At 34.2% G+C, this 14,497-nt stretch overlaps 1 pseudogene; it reads left to right on the plus strand.

Moving 5' to 3' along the window:
* The first annotated feature begins 339 nt into the window (after positions 1-339).
* LOC141290647 (uncharacterized) overlaps positions 340-14,497 on the plus strand; it is a 15,155-nt pseudogene continuing 997 nt past the window's right edge.

Raw genomic sequence — 14,497 nt, forward strand, 5'->3', positions numbered from 1 at the left:
TTGAGTTTTATTGCACGGCCGATCTTTCATGTCAACAACAAAAGCTATGGAAAATGTTTTCCTTCTTTTTAAAATCCGATAAAGCTATTTATTGTGCTATCCGGTTCCACTAATGTGGTTAGTTCTTCGTTTTCCCTCCTCCTGTCCAACTTTTGGGTCGCAACCCACAAGTCTATCATAATTCTGATACACGAGTAGATTTCCTTTCCCATGAAAGCCGAGCCCTGGTGTTTGTTTTGATGGGAGAGTACCTACTAAAGATTAACATTAAGTCAATAATTACCTCATTATTTCAGACTGGAAAGAAATGCGACGCATGTGTGGAATCAATTTAAAACAATGGCAAAGCTGGAGGTTGGGAGCACAAAGGTATATTTGTCTCATGGAACTGATTTACAGCCCTGTTGATAAAAATCAAACTTCCTGGAACGCTTTCAGATGTTTCGAGAAGCTTATGAGACAGCTGTCAAACAGATTCGAAAATGGCTGATTTAGCATTATCCGCCTTCACGAAAACCCCAGCCGGGACAATATTAGTCTAGAAATAGCAACAATGTGTGTCTTTGAACGCAGTGTGCGCAGCGTCTATCCATTGTCAGAAAGATGAGTTATGAAACTCAGCTGCTCAAGGAAACAGCCAGGTGGGAAAAACAAAACTGTGATTGAAATTCTCTTGGGGGGCGTTAGCGTGATGCATATTTGCTTTTGCATTCCTTTTGTTCTTAGGAATAGCACAGTTCAGATGCAATGACCGCTTGCATCAGTTCTAGTCAATGGCTCGTTACACTTCCGCTTTTTTATATCCGTGCAATAAAACCATCTGTTCGTATCACAGAAGACGTGAGTAACACGTTCCAGATTTCAGACGGTGGGATTTTCCGTGCGAAGATGACTCGTTGGAATGAAACCTGAATCTTGTTTGTCTGTAGGCCGCAGTATTGTATTTAGACCTGTTAAAGTGCAAGCTTGTGGTTATTCACAATTGATCCCACTGTGTTTTATAGACCCTATGAAATCAAAATGGGTGGTTTGTGGCTTTAAGTGCATGTCTGTTGGCTTTCAGGTCATCTGTAATATGATAGTGGATGACTATATATGTGTGACCCTGGAGCACAAAACTAGTCATAAGGGTCAAGGATTGTATGGTTTGTTAGGATAGGATCATATTTGGCTGAGATGCAACTATTTGAAAATGTAGAATCAAAATATTGAGAAAATTGCCCTGAAAGTTGTCCAAATTAAGTTCTTAGCAATGCATATTACTAATCCAAAATTAAGTTTTGATATATTTACAGTAGGAAATTTACAAAATATCTTTATTTATCCTAATGATTTTTGGCATAAAAGAAAAATCAATCATTTTGACCCATACAATGTATTTTTTTTTTTTTTTTTTTTGGTGACACAAAGCTGAGAGCTGAGTAAATAAGCTTTCCATTAATGTTTGTTAGGTTAAAACAATATTTGGCCGAGATACAACTATTTGAAAATCTAGAATCTGAAAAAAATCTAAATATTGAGAAAATCTCCTTTAAAGTTGTCCAAATGAAGTTCTTAGCAATGCAAAGTACTAATCAAAAATTAAGTTTTGATACATTTAAAGTAGGAAATTTACTAAATTTCTTTACTTAATATATTTGTGATCTTTGGCATAAAAGAAAAATCAATAATTTTTACCCACACAATGCATTTTTGGATTCTACAAATATACCCATGCTATTTTATTTTATTTGTTATTTATTTATTTTTTTCCTGTGACGCAAAGCTGAATTTTCAGCATCATTACTCCAGTCTTCATTGTCACACGACCCTTTAGAAATCATTCTACTATGCTGAATTGATGCTAAATTATTAGTCATTTTTAGTGTTTAAGAATTAATAATATATAGATTCCTTTTTTTTTTTTTTTTTTTTTTACAGGAGATGCTTTTCAAATGATTTCCCGGCTCTTTAATTTCCAGTTCCCTTTTCTGAATGTGAATTCAAAATTTATTTTTTAATTATAAAAAAATAAAATAAAATAAAATAAAATAAAATATTTTAATTTAAAGACATTTGTAGAACTCCTGAATGTCTAATTTTTAGTGATGCATTAAATTTTTCAGTATGAATTAACCATAACCATTTTTTTTCCCTTAATATTGAGAAAATTGCCTTGTTGTCCAAATAAAGTTATGGTAGGAAATTAACAAATAATCTAAATGGAGCATGATCCTGACCTAATATCCTAATGATTTTTTGGCATAAAAGAAAAATCGATAATTTTGACCCAATATTTAAAAAATTGCCTTAAATATTGTCCAAATGAAAATTACTAATAAAAAACATTTTTTTCAAAAAAATTTTGATATATTTATGGTAGGAAATTTACAAAATATCTTCATGGAACATGATCTTTTTTTAATATCCTAATAATTTTTTGCACAAAAGAAAAATATAATTATGACCCATACAATGTATTCTTGGTTATTGGGACCCATTTTCTCTTTTCTTTTCTTTTCTTTTCTTTTCTTTTCTTTTCTTTTCTTTTCTTTTCTTTTCTTTTCTTTTCTTTTCTTTTTCTTTTTCTTTTTCTTTTTCTTTTTCTTTTTCTTTTCTTTTCTTTTCTTTTCTTTTCTTTTCTTTTCTTTTCTTGTGACGCAAAGCTGAATTTTCTTTACATTACTTTACTCAAAACAAGTCATAAGGGTCAATTCTTTTTAAAATTGAGATTTATACATCATCTGAAAACTGAATAAGCTTTTCATTGTTGTTAGTTAGTATTTGGTCGAGATACATCTATTTGAAAAACTGCAATCTGAAATTAAGTTTTAATATATCTACATTAAGAAGTTATCAATTAGCAAAATATCTTCATGGAACATGATCTTTACTTAATATCCTAATGATTTTTAGCATAAAGAAAAACATAATCATTTTGACCCATACAACGTATTGTTGGCTATTCCTACAAAAGGTTTTGTGGTCCAGGGTTACATTTGTTCACCTAAAATATCTCTTTCCAAACTATTTGAATGTATTATGTAATATTTCAAATAGATATCAATATTTAACAATTTGTGGTGATGGATGACAATTAAAATCTGTTCAATTGCTGTTAATTATGCAGTCTTTTAAAATTCATACTGTTGCTATGTTGAGTTTCTTTGAAAGTCCTTCCTGTCATTATAATTCCACTTCCTGTGTGGCCTGTTTAATTCATCTTCACACTCATTATATAAAAGGGAGCCATTCCTGAATCCCTATTTTAATGTACGAGCCAGGAAGCAAATTCAAGATGATAACTTGATATTTTCGTGTGATCCGGTAGGATTTATTTGTATACGGATACACCCTCGCGGATCAACGTCGGGACAGATCGATAGGAAACGGAACTGATGGGCCTATCAAATAAAGCCTTGAATGTAAAACTGATCCAGAAGTGTGTTTGGTGCTCAAAATCGCCCTGCTTTGGCTTAAATACCCTAGGTTTTTTTTTCTGCCAAGTTAATAAAAGGAGCTATGTCCCATCACTGCATATTTATGGGGAACATTTGCAGGGTACAGAGAGGGAGAATCAATTTCCCGCTCTCCCGTGATAATTTATGGCTTTTCTGAGGCTGCTCTAGCCGGGAAAATGACACGTCAGGTCTATCATATTTGGAGCAGCAGTAAACCTGCCAAAGTGTAATCTCTTCAAGGCTTCTGACCCTTCCAGCACCCCCTCCAACCAACCATCATTAATAAATGAGCTCTGGAATCGCTCCAGAATGTCAATATTATTATGACAGATTTTAATATTATTATGTATGTCTTTAATAACACTTAATCTTCTAGTACATTGAGACATCCTGGCTGTCCAGGTGGAACTGGCTTTGGAACAACATATTGGACCAAAAATGGCTTCAGACAGAGTTATAGCTAAACAAAAGATACATCAACACTGATCTATCACGTGCTGGAGGAGATAGATTGCATAATCAGATGACTTATTTCCCAGAAATAAGTCAAGACACGTGCAAATTTACACTAGCTGGGACACTTTCTCAAGAAAATAATGTGCGTTTGACTTCTTTTTCTTGTATGTTTAAAGGGGTAGTTCACGAAAAATCTGAATTCTGTCATGTCGTTCCAAACCTGTTATACCTTCGTTCGTTCGTCTTCAGAACACAAAGTAAGATGTTTTTGTTGAAATCCGAGAGCTTTCTGGCCCTGCATAGACAGAAACGTAACTGACTGTCTTTGTATTGTGGCAAAGATTGACACGGAAGAGACAAAATTGTTGATTAAAGTTGTTAATTTTGTTTCTTCGTGGTATTTTGTAGCTATTTTAACAATGTCTTTACTACCTTTCTGGGCCTTGAACGTCTCAGTTGTGTTGCTGTTTATGAAGGGTCAGAAAGCTCTCAGATTTCATCAAAAATATCTTAATTTGTGTTCTGAAGATAAACGATGCTCTTATGTGTTTGGTACAACATGAGGTTGAATAGTTAATGACAGAATTTAAAATTTTGGCTGAACTACCCCTTTAGAGTTTGCAAACATTGTGTGATGTGTATCATAGTTCTAGACAGTATTTGTTGTGCTTTAGATTTGCAATTCAGAAAGTGAAAATAAACAGGTGTGATTTAACCCTCTGGGGTCTGAGGGTGTTTTGACATGCCCTGACATTTGTGCTTTTTTCAGTATCTTAAAAACATATGAATGGTCTAAATCTGATTACATTGTAATCAGCACATATTGGGCTACAATAATATGTAAGCAACATGAATGTACACATTTGTGTTTTTGAGAAAACAACATTTATGCGTTCTTAGTGAAAAACGAAATTTTTGAAGTCACTGAAATAAGGTCATGAAACACATTCAGAATATTTGTTCACAAGACTTTTGAGAATTGGATGTGGTAGGCTAGAGTTTTTTCTACCATATGATGTGAAAATCATCTAGTTCACTTGTTTCCACAAAACAGTATATAGATTTAAATTTTTGAAGACACTTTTTGTTTAGAACGACCGTATGCGAGAAGGCGTGAATGATCATGAATAATGCTGTGATTTACACCTGAGAAGACAAAGACCTGCATAATGAGCCGCATAATTAGCCATTCAGTCAGATGAAGGAGGAATGTAAGGACAAAATATGTTTGTAGCTTATTTTGAATAGATTTATTTATCACGCAAAATAACTTCTTTAACATCTGAAGTTGGTACAGTGCTCTCAGGAAAACAGTTTGAGGAGACTCAAGTAAATATCAGCAGGATTCATCTTTTGAGCAGTGGTGTGTTTGCTCACAAGTTACAATTTTTAAGTGATTTAATGTGTTGTTTGTAAAAAGATAATGTAATAAGTCAGCTTTATTTGTTAGCCAGGGTTCAAAGTCCACAGCGCGAGAAAAATCTGCTCTGAAACAATGTGATGGGAGAATCATTCATAAATCTGCAAAGACAGAAATGTAACTGACTCACTCTTGTGAAAGCATGTCAAAGATTGACACGGAAATGTTGAATAAAGTTGTTATTTTTGTTTCTTCATGTTATTTTGTAGCTTCATAAAATTACAGTTGAGCCACTAATGGACTATTGTCTTTACTACCTTTCTGGGCCTTGAACGTCTCAGTTGTGTTGCTGTCTATGCAGGGTCAGAAAACTCTTGGATTTCATCAAACATATCTTAAAAGGGTCCTATTATGCTCATTTACAAAGTCTTTATTTTGTTTTGGGGTGCACTAGAACATGCTCTCATGCTTGGTGGTTAGAAAAATACATTATTTTTCACATAATTTACATTATTACAATATCTTTCTCCCCAGGCTGGCACAAATGGCTCGATTAGTCCCGGGTTTGATGAAGGTTCGCCTTCCAAAAAACAAAATGTGTTGTGATTGGTTAGCAGTCTCACTGCGTTGCGATTGGCAAACAGCTTAGACGGTGTTTCAATACTGCCACGCCCCTTAACAAAGCAGCTAGTTCTGTGTACAGCTGCGCAAGCTAGATTAAAGTGATTCTTATGTTTTAAATATGGATATTTTTCTTACAAAAACACATCGGATCGCTAAAGGAGGCTTTTACTGACCCCTCCGGAGCCATGTGAGGCACTTTTTATTATGGATTGACTTGTTTTGGACTGATCGAGAGAAACCCCAGTCTATTCCGTTCTAAAGTTTGGGAGTGCCAGGATTATTTTTAATATAATTCCGATTGCATTCGTCATATTACACCTAGGATGCATGGAGGCTGAGTAAAAAATACTCTACAGTAGTGTTGGTCCTATCGTCAGACTGCAAGATCGCGATACATGTTATTAACATTATTGCGCTACTTTATTTAATTATTTACATGCACGAAACCAGCTCCAGCTTAAGGCTAGTGAAGCTATCTACACTGTATAATGAATAAATCTCTTACCACACACTGCACACATCTATGGCGCGGCTCAGACGCGACAACCGATGATCGTCACTCTAGTCAATGCTTGTGTGTACATTAGCCGGTGGCTCCGCATGTGTTTAGACTCTCTATACCGCACACGTCAACGGCGCAGCTCCAGCATGGCTACCAGAGCAGTTTGCAGACACTTTAGTCAATGCTTGCGTTTATATGTGTCCATGCTACAACGCTAAAGTGTAGCTAAAGCGTAGCTAAAGCGAATCCCCCACCTAGTCCCTCCCCACGCACCAACGATTTCCATAGGCCGGATTTGCGTTGTGACATCATAGCATGCAGAAAACAAACGCTGTAGTCCAAAGGAGCCGTTCGTTGTAGTTCTTGAAAAGGGATTGTTTAAAAACTAAATGTCTCCCTTTGGAGTGGACTTTGAGATTTGTAACTTTGTAGATGTTTTTTATGCCCAAATATACAGTCGTGGCCAAAAGTTTTGAGAATGACACACATATTAGTTTTCACAAAGTTTGCTGCTCAACTGCTTTTAGATCAGTTGTTTCTGTGATGTACTGAAATATAATTACAAGCACTTCATACGTTTCAAAGGCTTTTATCGACAATTACATGACATTTATGCAAAGAGTCAGTATTTGCAGTGTTGGCCCTTCTTTTTCAGGACCTCTGCAATTCGACTGGGCATGACCTCAATCAACTTCTGGGCCAAATCCTGACTGATAGCAACTCATTCTTTCATACTCACTTCTTGGAGTTTGTCAGAATTAGTGGGTTTTTGTTTGTCCACCCGCCTCTTGAGGATTGACCACAAGTTTTAAGATCTGGGGAGTTTCCAGGCCATGGACCCAAAATGTCAACGTTTTGGTCCCCGAGCCACTTAGTTATCACTTTTGCCTTATGGCACGGTGCTCCATCGTGCTGGAAAATGCATTGTTCTTCACCAAACTGTTGTTGGATTGATGGAAGAAGTTGCTGTTGGAGGGTGTTTTGGTACCATTCTTTATTCATGGCTGTGTTTTTGGCCAAAATTGTGAGTGAGCCTACTGAGAAGCAACCCCACACATGAATGGTCTCAGGATGCTTTACTGTTGGCATGACACAGGACTGATGGTAGCGCTCACCTTTTCTTCTCCGGACAAGCCTTTTTCCAGATGCCCCAAACAATCGGAAAGAGGCTTCAATGGAGAATATGACTTTGCCCCAGTCCTCAGCAGTCCATTCGCCATACTTTTTGCAGAAGATCAATCTGTCCCTGATGTTTTTTTTGAAGAGAAGTGGCTTCTTTGCTGCCCTTCTTGACACCAGGCCATCTTCCAAAAGTCTTGGCCTCACTGTGCGTGCAGATGCGCTCACACCTGCCTGCTGCCATTCCTGAGCAAGCTCTGCACTGGTGGCACTCCGATCCCGCAGCTGAATCCTCTTTAGGAGACCATCCTGGTGCTTGCTGGACTTTCTTGGATGCCCCTGAAGCCTTCTTAACAATGCAGTGGAAAGTTTTTTTTCGGGATTAAGTTAATTTTCATGGCAAAGAAGGACTATGCAATTCATCTGATCACTCTTCATAACATTCTGGAGTATATGCAAATTGCTATTATAAAAACTTAAGCAGCAACTTTTCCAATTTCCAATATTTATGTAATTCTTATAACTTTTGGCCACGACTGTACACACCACACACTGGCTAAAATTCAAAAATTGAAAAAGCATAGTAGGACCCCTTTAATTTGTGTTTCGAGGATAAACGATGGTCTTATGGGTTTGGAACAAAATGAGGTTGAGTAAATAATAACAGAATTTTTTTTTGGCTGAACTATCCCTTTAAAGTTTGCAAGTGTTATATAATATGTGTTGTAGTTCTACACAGTATTGTACTTTTGCTTGACCATAATAGTTTTGTTTTTAAGTCCTACAATTCAGAAAGTGAAAATAAACAGGTGTGATTCAAAGCGGTGGTGGGTTTGCTCAAGTTTTTTTTCTTGGGAATTGCAAGAAAACAGTCTTTTTTTTGCAGAATTGTGAGAAATAAACTCTAAACTGAGATCTAAACTCAGTTTTGCAAGATAAGATAACTTATTTTATTTATTTTTTTTGCAAATGTACAATTATGTGAAATAAAAGTCAGAATTGTGAGATGAGGAATGGGAATTGCAAGGAAAAATTCAGTTTGTATAGTTTGTATTTTGAGTTTACAACTCACAATTCTGACTTTTTTTTGTAGAATTGTGAACGATAAAGTCTGAACTGAGATATAAACTAAAAAGTCTGAATTTTGAGATAAAAAGTCGCAATTACCTTATGATGTTTTTTTATTCACGGCAGAAAAAAGCCAGATATAAACTGAGAATTCTGAGAAAAAAATGTAATTATGAAATATAAGTTTAGAATTGCAAGATGCATGTCAAGATATAAACAAGATATGAACTTGCAATTTATTAGATAGTCATATCTCATTATTTAGATTTTTTCTTACAATTCTGACTTTTTCTCGTAAATTGTAAGTTATAACTTGCAAAAAAGTCAGAATTCTTTTTGTGTCGAGCAGTTCTGTTTATATCTCAATCCTGACTCTGAATTGTGAATTTGTAAAAGGTAACTTCAACCTTTTAACACACAATTTTTACTTTTTTATTGCAATTCTGAGAATATCTCAGTTCAGACTTTATCTCTCACAGTTCTGAAAAAAGTCAGAATTGAGATATAAACTGCAAGATACAAACAGAATTCGAACTTTTATATAATTTATATGTATATTTATATATAACCTCGTAATTCTGAATTTTTCTCGTAATTCTGATTGTTTCTAATAAATTTTAATTCTGAATTTATCTCAATTCTTTTTTTCTCAGAATCGTGAGTTTATATCACACTTTTTTCTGTAGTAACTGCTACTTTATCACAATTTTTTTTTACTTTTTTACTGCAATTCTGAGTTTATATCTCAGTTCAAACTGTCTCTTACAATTCTGAAAAAAAGTCAGAATTAAAATATAAATTCAGTATGCAATGTACAAACAAAATTCTGACTTTTTCTTGCAAGATATAAACTCGCAATTCTGACTTTTATCTAATAAATTGTACGTTTTTTATTGTTTATCAGAGTTTATATATCCTAATTCTTACATTTTTTTCTGAACTGTAATTTTACATCTAACTTTTTTCTGGCGACTTATTTTATTTTTTTGCTATTCTGAGTTTATATCTCAGTTCAGACTTTATTTCTCACAATTCTACAAAAAATAATTGAGAAATATAAATTCAAAATTGCAAGATACAAACAGAATTCTGACGTTTTTCTTGTAATTCCAAGTCTAGAATCTAACAAGTTTTCTAACTTCACTTTTTTGTCTATTTCTAATTTCTAGTTTATATGCCATAAATAAAAAACAAAAATGGTCACTTTTTATCTTGTGATTTTGATTTATTACATCAGACTCTGTTTGTTGCAATTCTGAGTTTATATCTAAATACACTGAAAAATGATACTATTTTTTTTTAAAGTAAGGGGTTGCAATCTATTTATTTTAGCTACATTAAAAAAATAAAAACATGTTTAAAGTTAGTCAACTAAATTTGTTTATTTAAATGTAGCTAAAATAAATAGATAGCAACCACTTACCTAAAAAAATAAAGTTCAATTAATATTTTTTTTCAGTGTATGGACTGTTTCTCATAATTCTGTCAGATTTGTGAGACATAAACAGAATTCTGACTTATTTCTTGGAATTCCGAGTTCATTTTAATTAAAAATGTATATATTTTTTATTTAATATATTTTTATTGCTCAGTCGTGGATTTACAACTATAAAACCTAATATTTCATTATTACTTCATAGTATTATTAATATACTATTATAGTTTTTATTAATATTTAGATTTTTAGTATTTTTATATATATATTTTTTTATTTAATTTAAGTTTAGTTTATTTATACATGTATATTTTTATCTTGTACAATTATTGTTCAGTGTTTAATTTACTACTATAAAATGTTTTATTATTCCTTTATAGTATTATTAATACTATATATTATACTTTTATAGTTTCTGTTAATTCGCTTTTATTTTTTTATATTTAATGTTTTTAATTTTTATAAGTTTCAGTCATTTTTTTGTGTGTATTTTGCCATTTTTGCTCATTTAGTTTTTTTAATATGTAAATATTTTATATACAACCATTATTGCTCAGTTGTGGATTTACAACTATAAAACTTAATATTTTATTATTACTTTATAGTATTATTAATAGACATTTAAAAAATAAAAACATGTTTAAAGTTAGTCAACTAAAATGTTCATTTAAATTTAGCTAAAATAAATTGATTGCAACCACTTACCTAAAAAAATTAAAGTTCAATAAAAAAATTTAAAAAATCAGTGTATGGACTGTTTCTCATAATTCTGCAGAAAAATAAAGTCAGAATTGTGAGAAATAAAGTCAGATTTGTCAGGCATAAACAGAATTCTGACTTAAACCTCACAATTCTGAGTTTGTGAGATGCAAACTTGCAGTTGAAAGAAAAAAAAGGCAGAATTGTTGTAGGCTGAAGTTTTAGAATCATGTAATTTTTTTTACTACTTTTGAGAATTGCTCTATTATTATTTCTTTTTGTAAAGAGTAGCATTTAGTAACATATTCAAAATAAGTAGGACTATATTGTAATGCAGTGCTTTTAAAAATTATGTTCTCAAAGGTTGAGAGTGACGGTCATCTTGGTGCTCCGGCTCCTTCAGAATCTGATACTTCCAGCGCCTTAAAATCTGACCTTGGGATGTATTTTTATCATGCCAAAAACTGTCTCCCCCAGCAACATGAAATGTGTCCGTCCAGATGGTTTTGTGCAGCATCATCTTGCTAATTGCCTGTGATGCCATCAAAAAGATGTAGTCGACCTGACAGGCACTATGAAACGAGAAGAGAGCAAGACTGAGACATGATGGACCAAGAGAGCAGAGCGAGCAATAAGAGCCGGAACAACGGCCGCTTTCTTTTCTTAATCATTAGCTCAGATGGCATCATGATCATGTTGCTGTCACTCCTCATTCTCTCTTTTTTCTTTTTTTCAACATGTTTTTTTTTTGTTGTGACCAGACCAGCCTTTCACAAGGCAGCAAAGCAAGAACCAGTGTTGCAGATCATCAAGTTTTAATGTAGCTTTTATGTATTATTAGGTCAGTTTCACACCACACGTGAAAGCAGTGTGTGTGTGTGTGTGTGTGTGTGTGTGTGTGTGTATTTCAGATGTAGTAAAAGGTCACAATACTGACATGAAAAGTTGCTTCACTGCAGAAGTGCCTTTACAGTACTTTCTTACAGTGTGACTTACAATAAATGTAATTACTTCTCATGTAAATCTGATTTAACGATGATCAAGTAAATTTAACACAGCAATTTAATGAAATTTATTTTGTTTTATGTACTTTATCTTTAACATCTAGGATTCTATTTTTTAAGTGGCAAGTAAACAATTAATTCTGCAGTCTTAGATTTACAACTGTAAAACAATGTTTATTATTCTTTTATAGTATTATTAATTTACTATTATAGTTTTTGTTAATATTTTGAATTAGTTTTTATTTTTTATAATTTTCTTTTTCATTTTTAAGTTTCAGTCATTTTGTTGTGTGCATTGTTTTATTTTTTATTTTATTATTATTATTATTAAATATTACTTTTTAAAAATATGTTTTTATTTAGTACAATTATTGCTCAATCTTGGATTTACAACTATAAAATATTTTATTATTCCTTTATAGTATTATTAATATACTATTATAGTTTTTGTTAATATTTTGAATTAGTTTTTATTTTTATAATTTCTTTTTTAAAAATTTAAGTGTCAGTCATTTTTTGTGCATTGTGTGCAAGTTTTATTATTTATTTATTATTATTTTAAATACGTTTAGTTTTTATTAATTATAGTTAATTATTGCTCAATTTATTTTGGATTTACAGCTATAAAATGTAATATTTTATTCCTTTATAGTATTATTAATATACTATTATAGTTTTTGTTAATATTTTGGATTAGTTTTAATTTTATATTTTCGTTTTAATTCAATTTTAATTTAATTTCTTGAGTTTTAGTAATTTTGTTGTGTGTATTTTGTCATTTTTATTCATTTATTTTTTTTATTTTTTATTAAAATGTATATATTTTTTATTTAGTACCATCATTGCTCAGTCGTGGATTTACAACTATAAAACTTAATATTTCATTAATACTTCATAGTATTATTAATATATTATTATAATTTTCGTTAATATTATTTTGTATTTGTATTTTTTTTTTTAAGTTACAGACATTTTGTTTTTTTAATTTAGTTTATTTATACATGTATATTTTTAGCTTGTACAATTATTGCTCAGTCTTGGATTTACTACTATAAAAACGTTTTATTATTCCTTTATAGTATTATTAATATACTATTATAGTTTTTCTTAATTCGTTTTATTTTTATATTTTATGTTGTTAATTGTTAAGTTTCAGTCATTTTGCTCGGAGACAAGCGCAGTGGTCGGCTTGAGTGCTCAATAGAGGAAGTGAATCGCTTCCTTCAGGACACAGTGAGCGATCCCCTGAGAGAACAGGAACTGGAACCCAACAAAGCTCTCATCAGCCCCGCCCCCCCAGCAACTGAGTTCAACTTGAGGGGGCCAAGTCTGAAGGAGGTCGAGGAGATCATTAAGGCATCTCGCTCAGCATCTACTCCAGGCCCCAGTGGCATACCTTATTTGGTTTATAAGCGCTGCCCAGGGCTTCTCCGGCACCTGTGGAAGATCTTGAAGGTGATTTGGCGAAGAGGAAGAGTTGCTGATCAGTGGAGGTGTGCTGAGGGAGTGTGGATTCCTAAAGAGGAGAACTCAAAAAACATCAACCAGTTTCGAACCATCTCTCTATTGAATGTTGAAGGGAAGGTGTTTTTCAGCATCGTCTCACGAAGACTGACAGAGTTTCTCCTCAAGAACAATTACATCGATCCCTCAGTGCAGAAGGGGGGGATTCCTGGAGCTCCCGGCTGCTTGGAACATACTGGTGTAGTCACACAACTCATCAGAGAGGCCCATGAGAACAGAGGTGACTTAGTTGTCTTGTGGTTGGACCTGACAAATGCCTATGGGTCCATACCACATAAGCTGGTCGAGCTCGCTCTACACCTCCATCATGTTCCCAGTAAGATTAAGGACTTAATTCTGGATTACTACAATAATTTCAGGATGCGGGTCACATCTGGGTCAGAAACATCAGACTGGCATCGCATTGGGAAAGGAATAATAACAGGCTGTACCATCTCGGTTATTCTTTTCGCCCTTGCCATGAACATGGTGGTCAAGTCAGCCGAAGTGGAATGCAGAGGGCCCTTAACTAAGTCAGGCGTACGACAGCCCCCTATAAGAGCCTATATGGATGACCTTACCATCACAACGACATCGGTCCCAGGGAGCAGGTGGATCCTACAAGGACTAGAGAGACTCATTGCCTGGGCTAGAATGAGTTTTAAGCCCTCCAAGTCAAGGTCCATGGTGCTGAAGAAGGGGAAAGTGGTTGACAAGTTCCATTTTTCCATCTCAGGAACTGTCATCCCAACCATCACGGAGCAACCTGTCAAGAGTTTAGGGAAGCTCTTTGACTCCAGCCTGAAAGACTCTGCCGCCATCCAGAAGTCCAACAAAGAACTTGGAGCTTGGCTTGCCAAGGTTGATAAGTCCGGTCTGCCTGGTAGATTTAAAGCCTGGATCTACCAGCACTCCATTCTGCCCCGAGTCTTGTGGCCCCTGCTGGTCTATGCAGTCCCAATGACAACAGTTGAGTCCCTAGAAAGGAAGATCAGTGGCTTTCTTCGGAAGTGGCTGGGACTTCCACGCAGTCTCACCAGCGCTGCATTATATGGGACGAGTAACATCTTGCAGCTGCCATTCAGTGGCCTTACAGAAGAATTCATGGTGGTACGCACCAGAGAAGCCCTACAATACAGGGACTCCAGGGACTGCAAGGTGGCATCAGCCAGCATTGAGGTGAGGACAGGAAGGAAATGGAATGCTGGGAAAGCAGTGGAGTTGGCAGAGTCACGCCTGAGACAAAAAGCTCTAGTGGGCACTGTGGCGACAGGCAGAGCAGGCTTG

Source organism: Garra rufa, chromosome 18 (assembly GCF_049309525.1).
Source record: "Garra rufa chromosome 18, GarRuf1.0, whole genome shotgun sequence".
Taxonomy (NCBI): domain Eukaryota; kingdom Metazoa; phylum Chordata; class Actinopteri; order Cypriniformes; family Cyprinidae; genus Garra; species Garra rufa.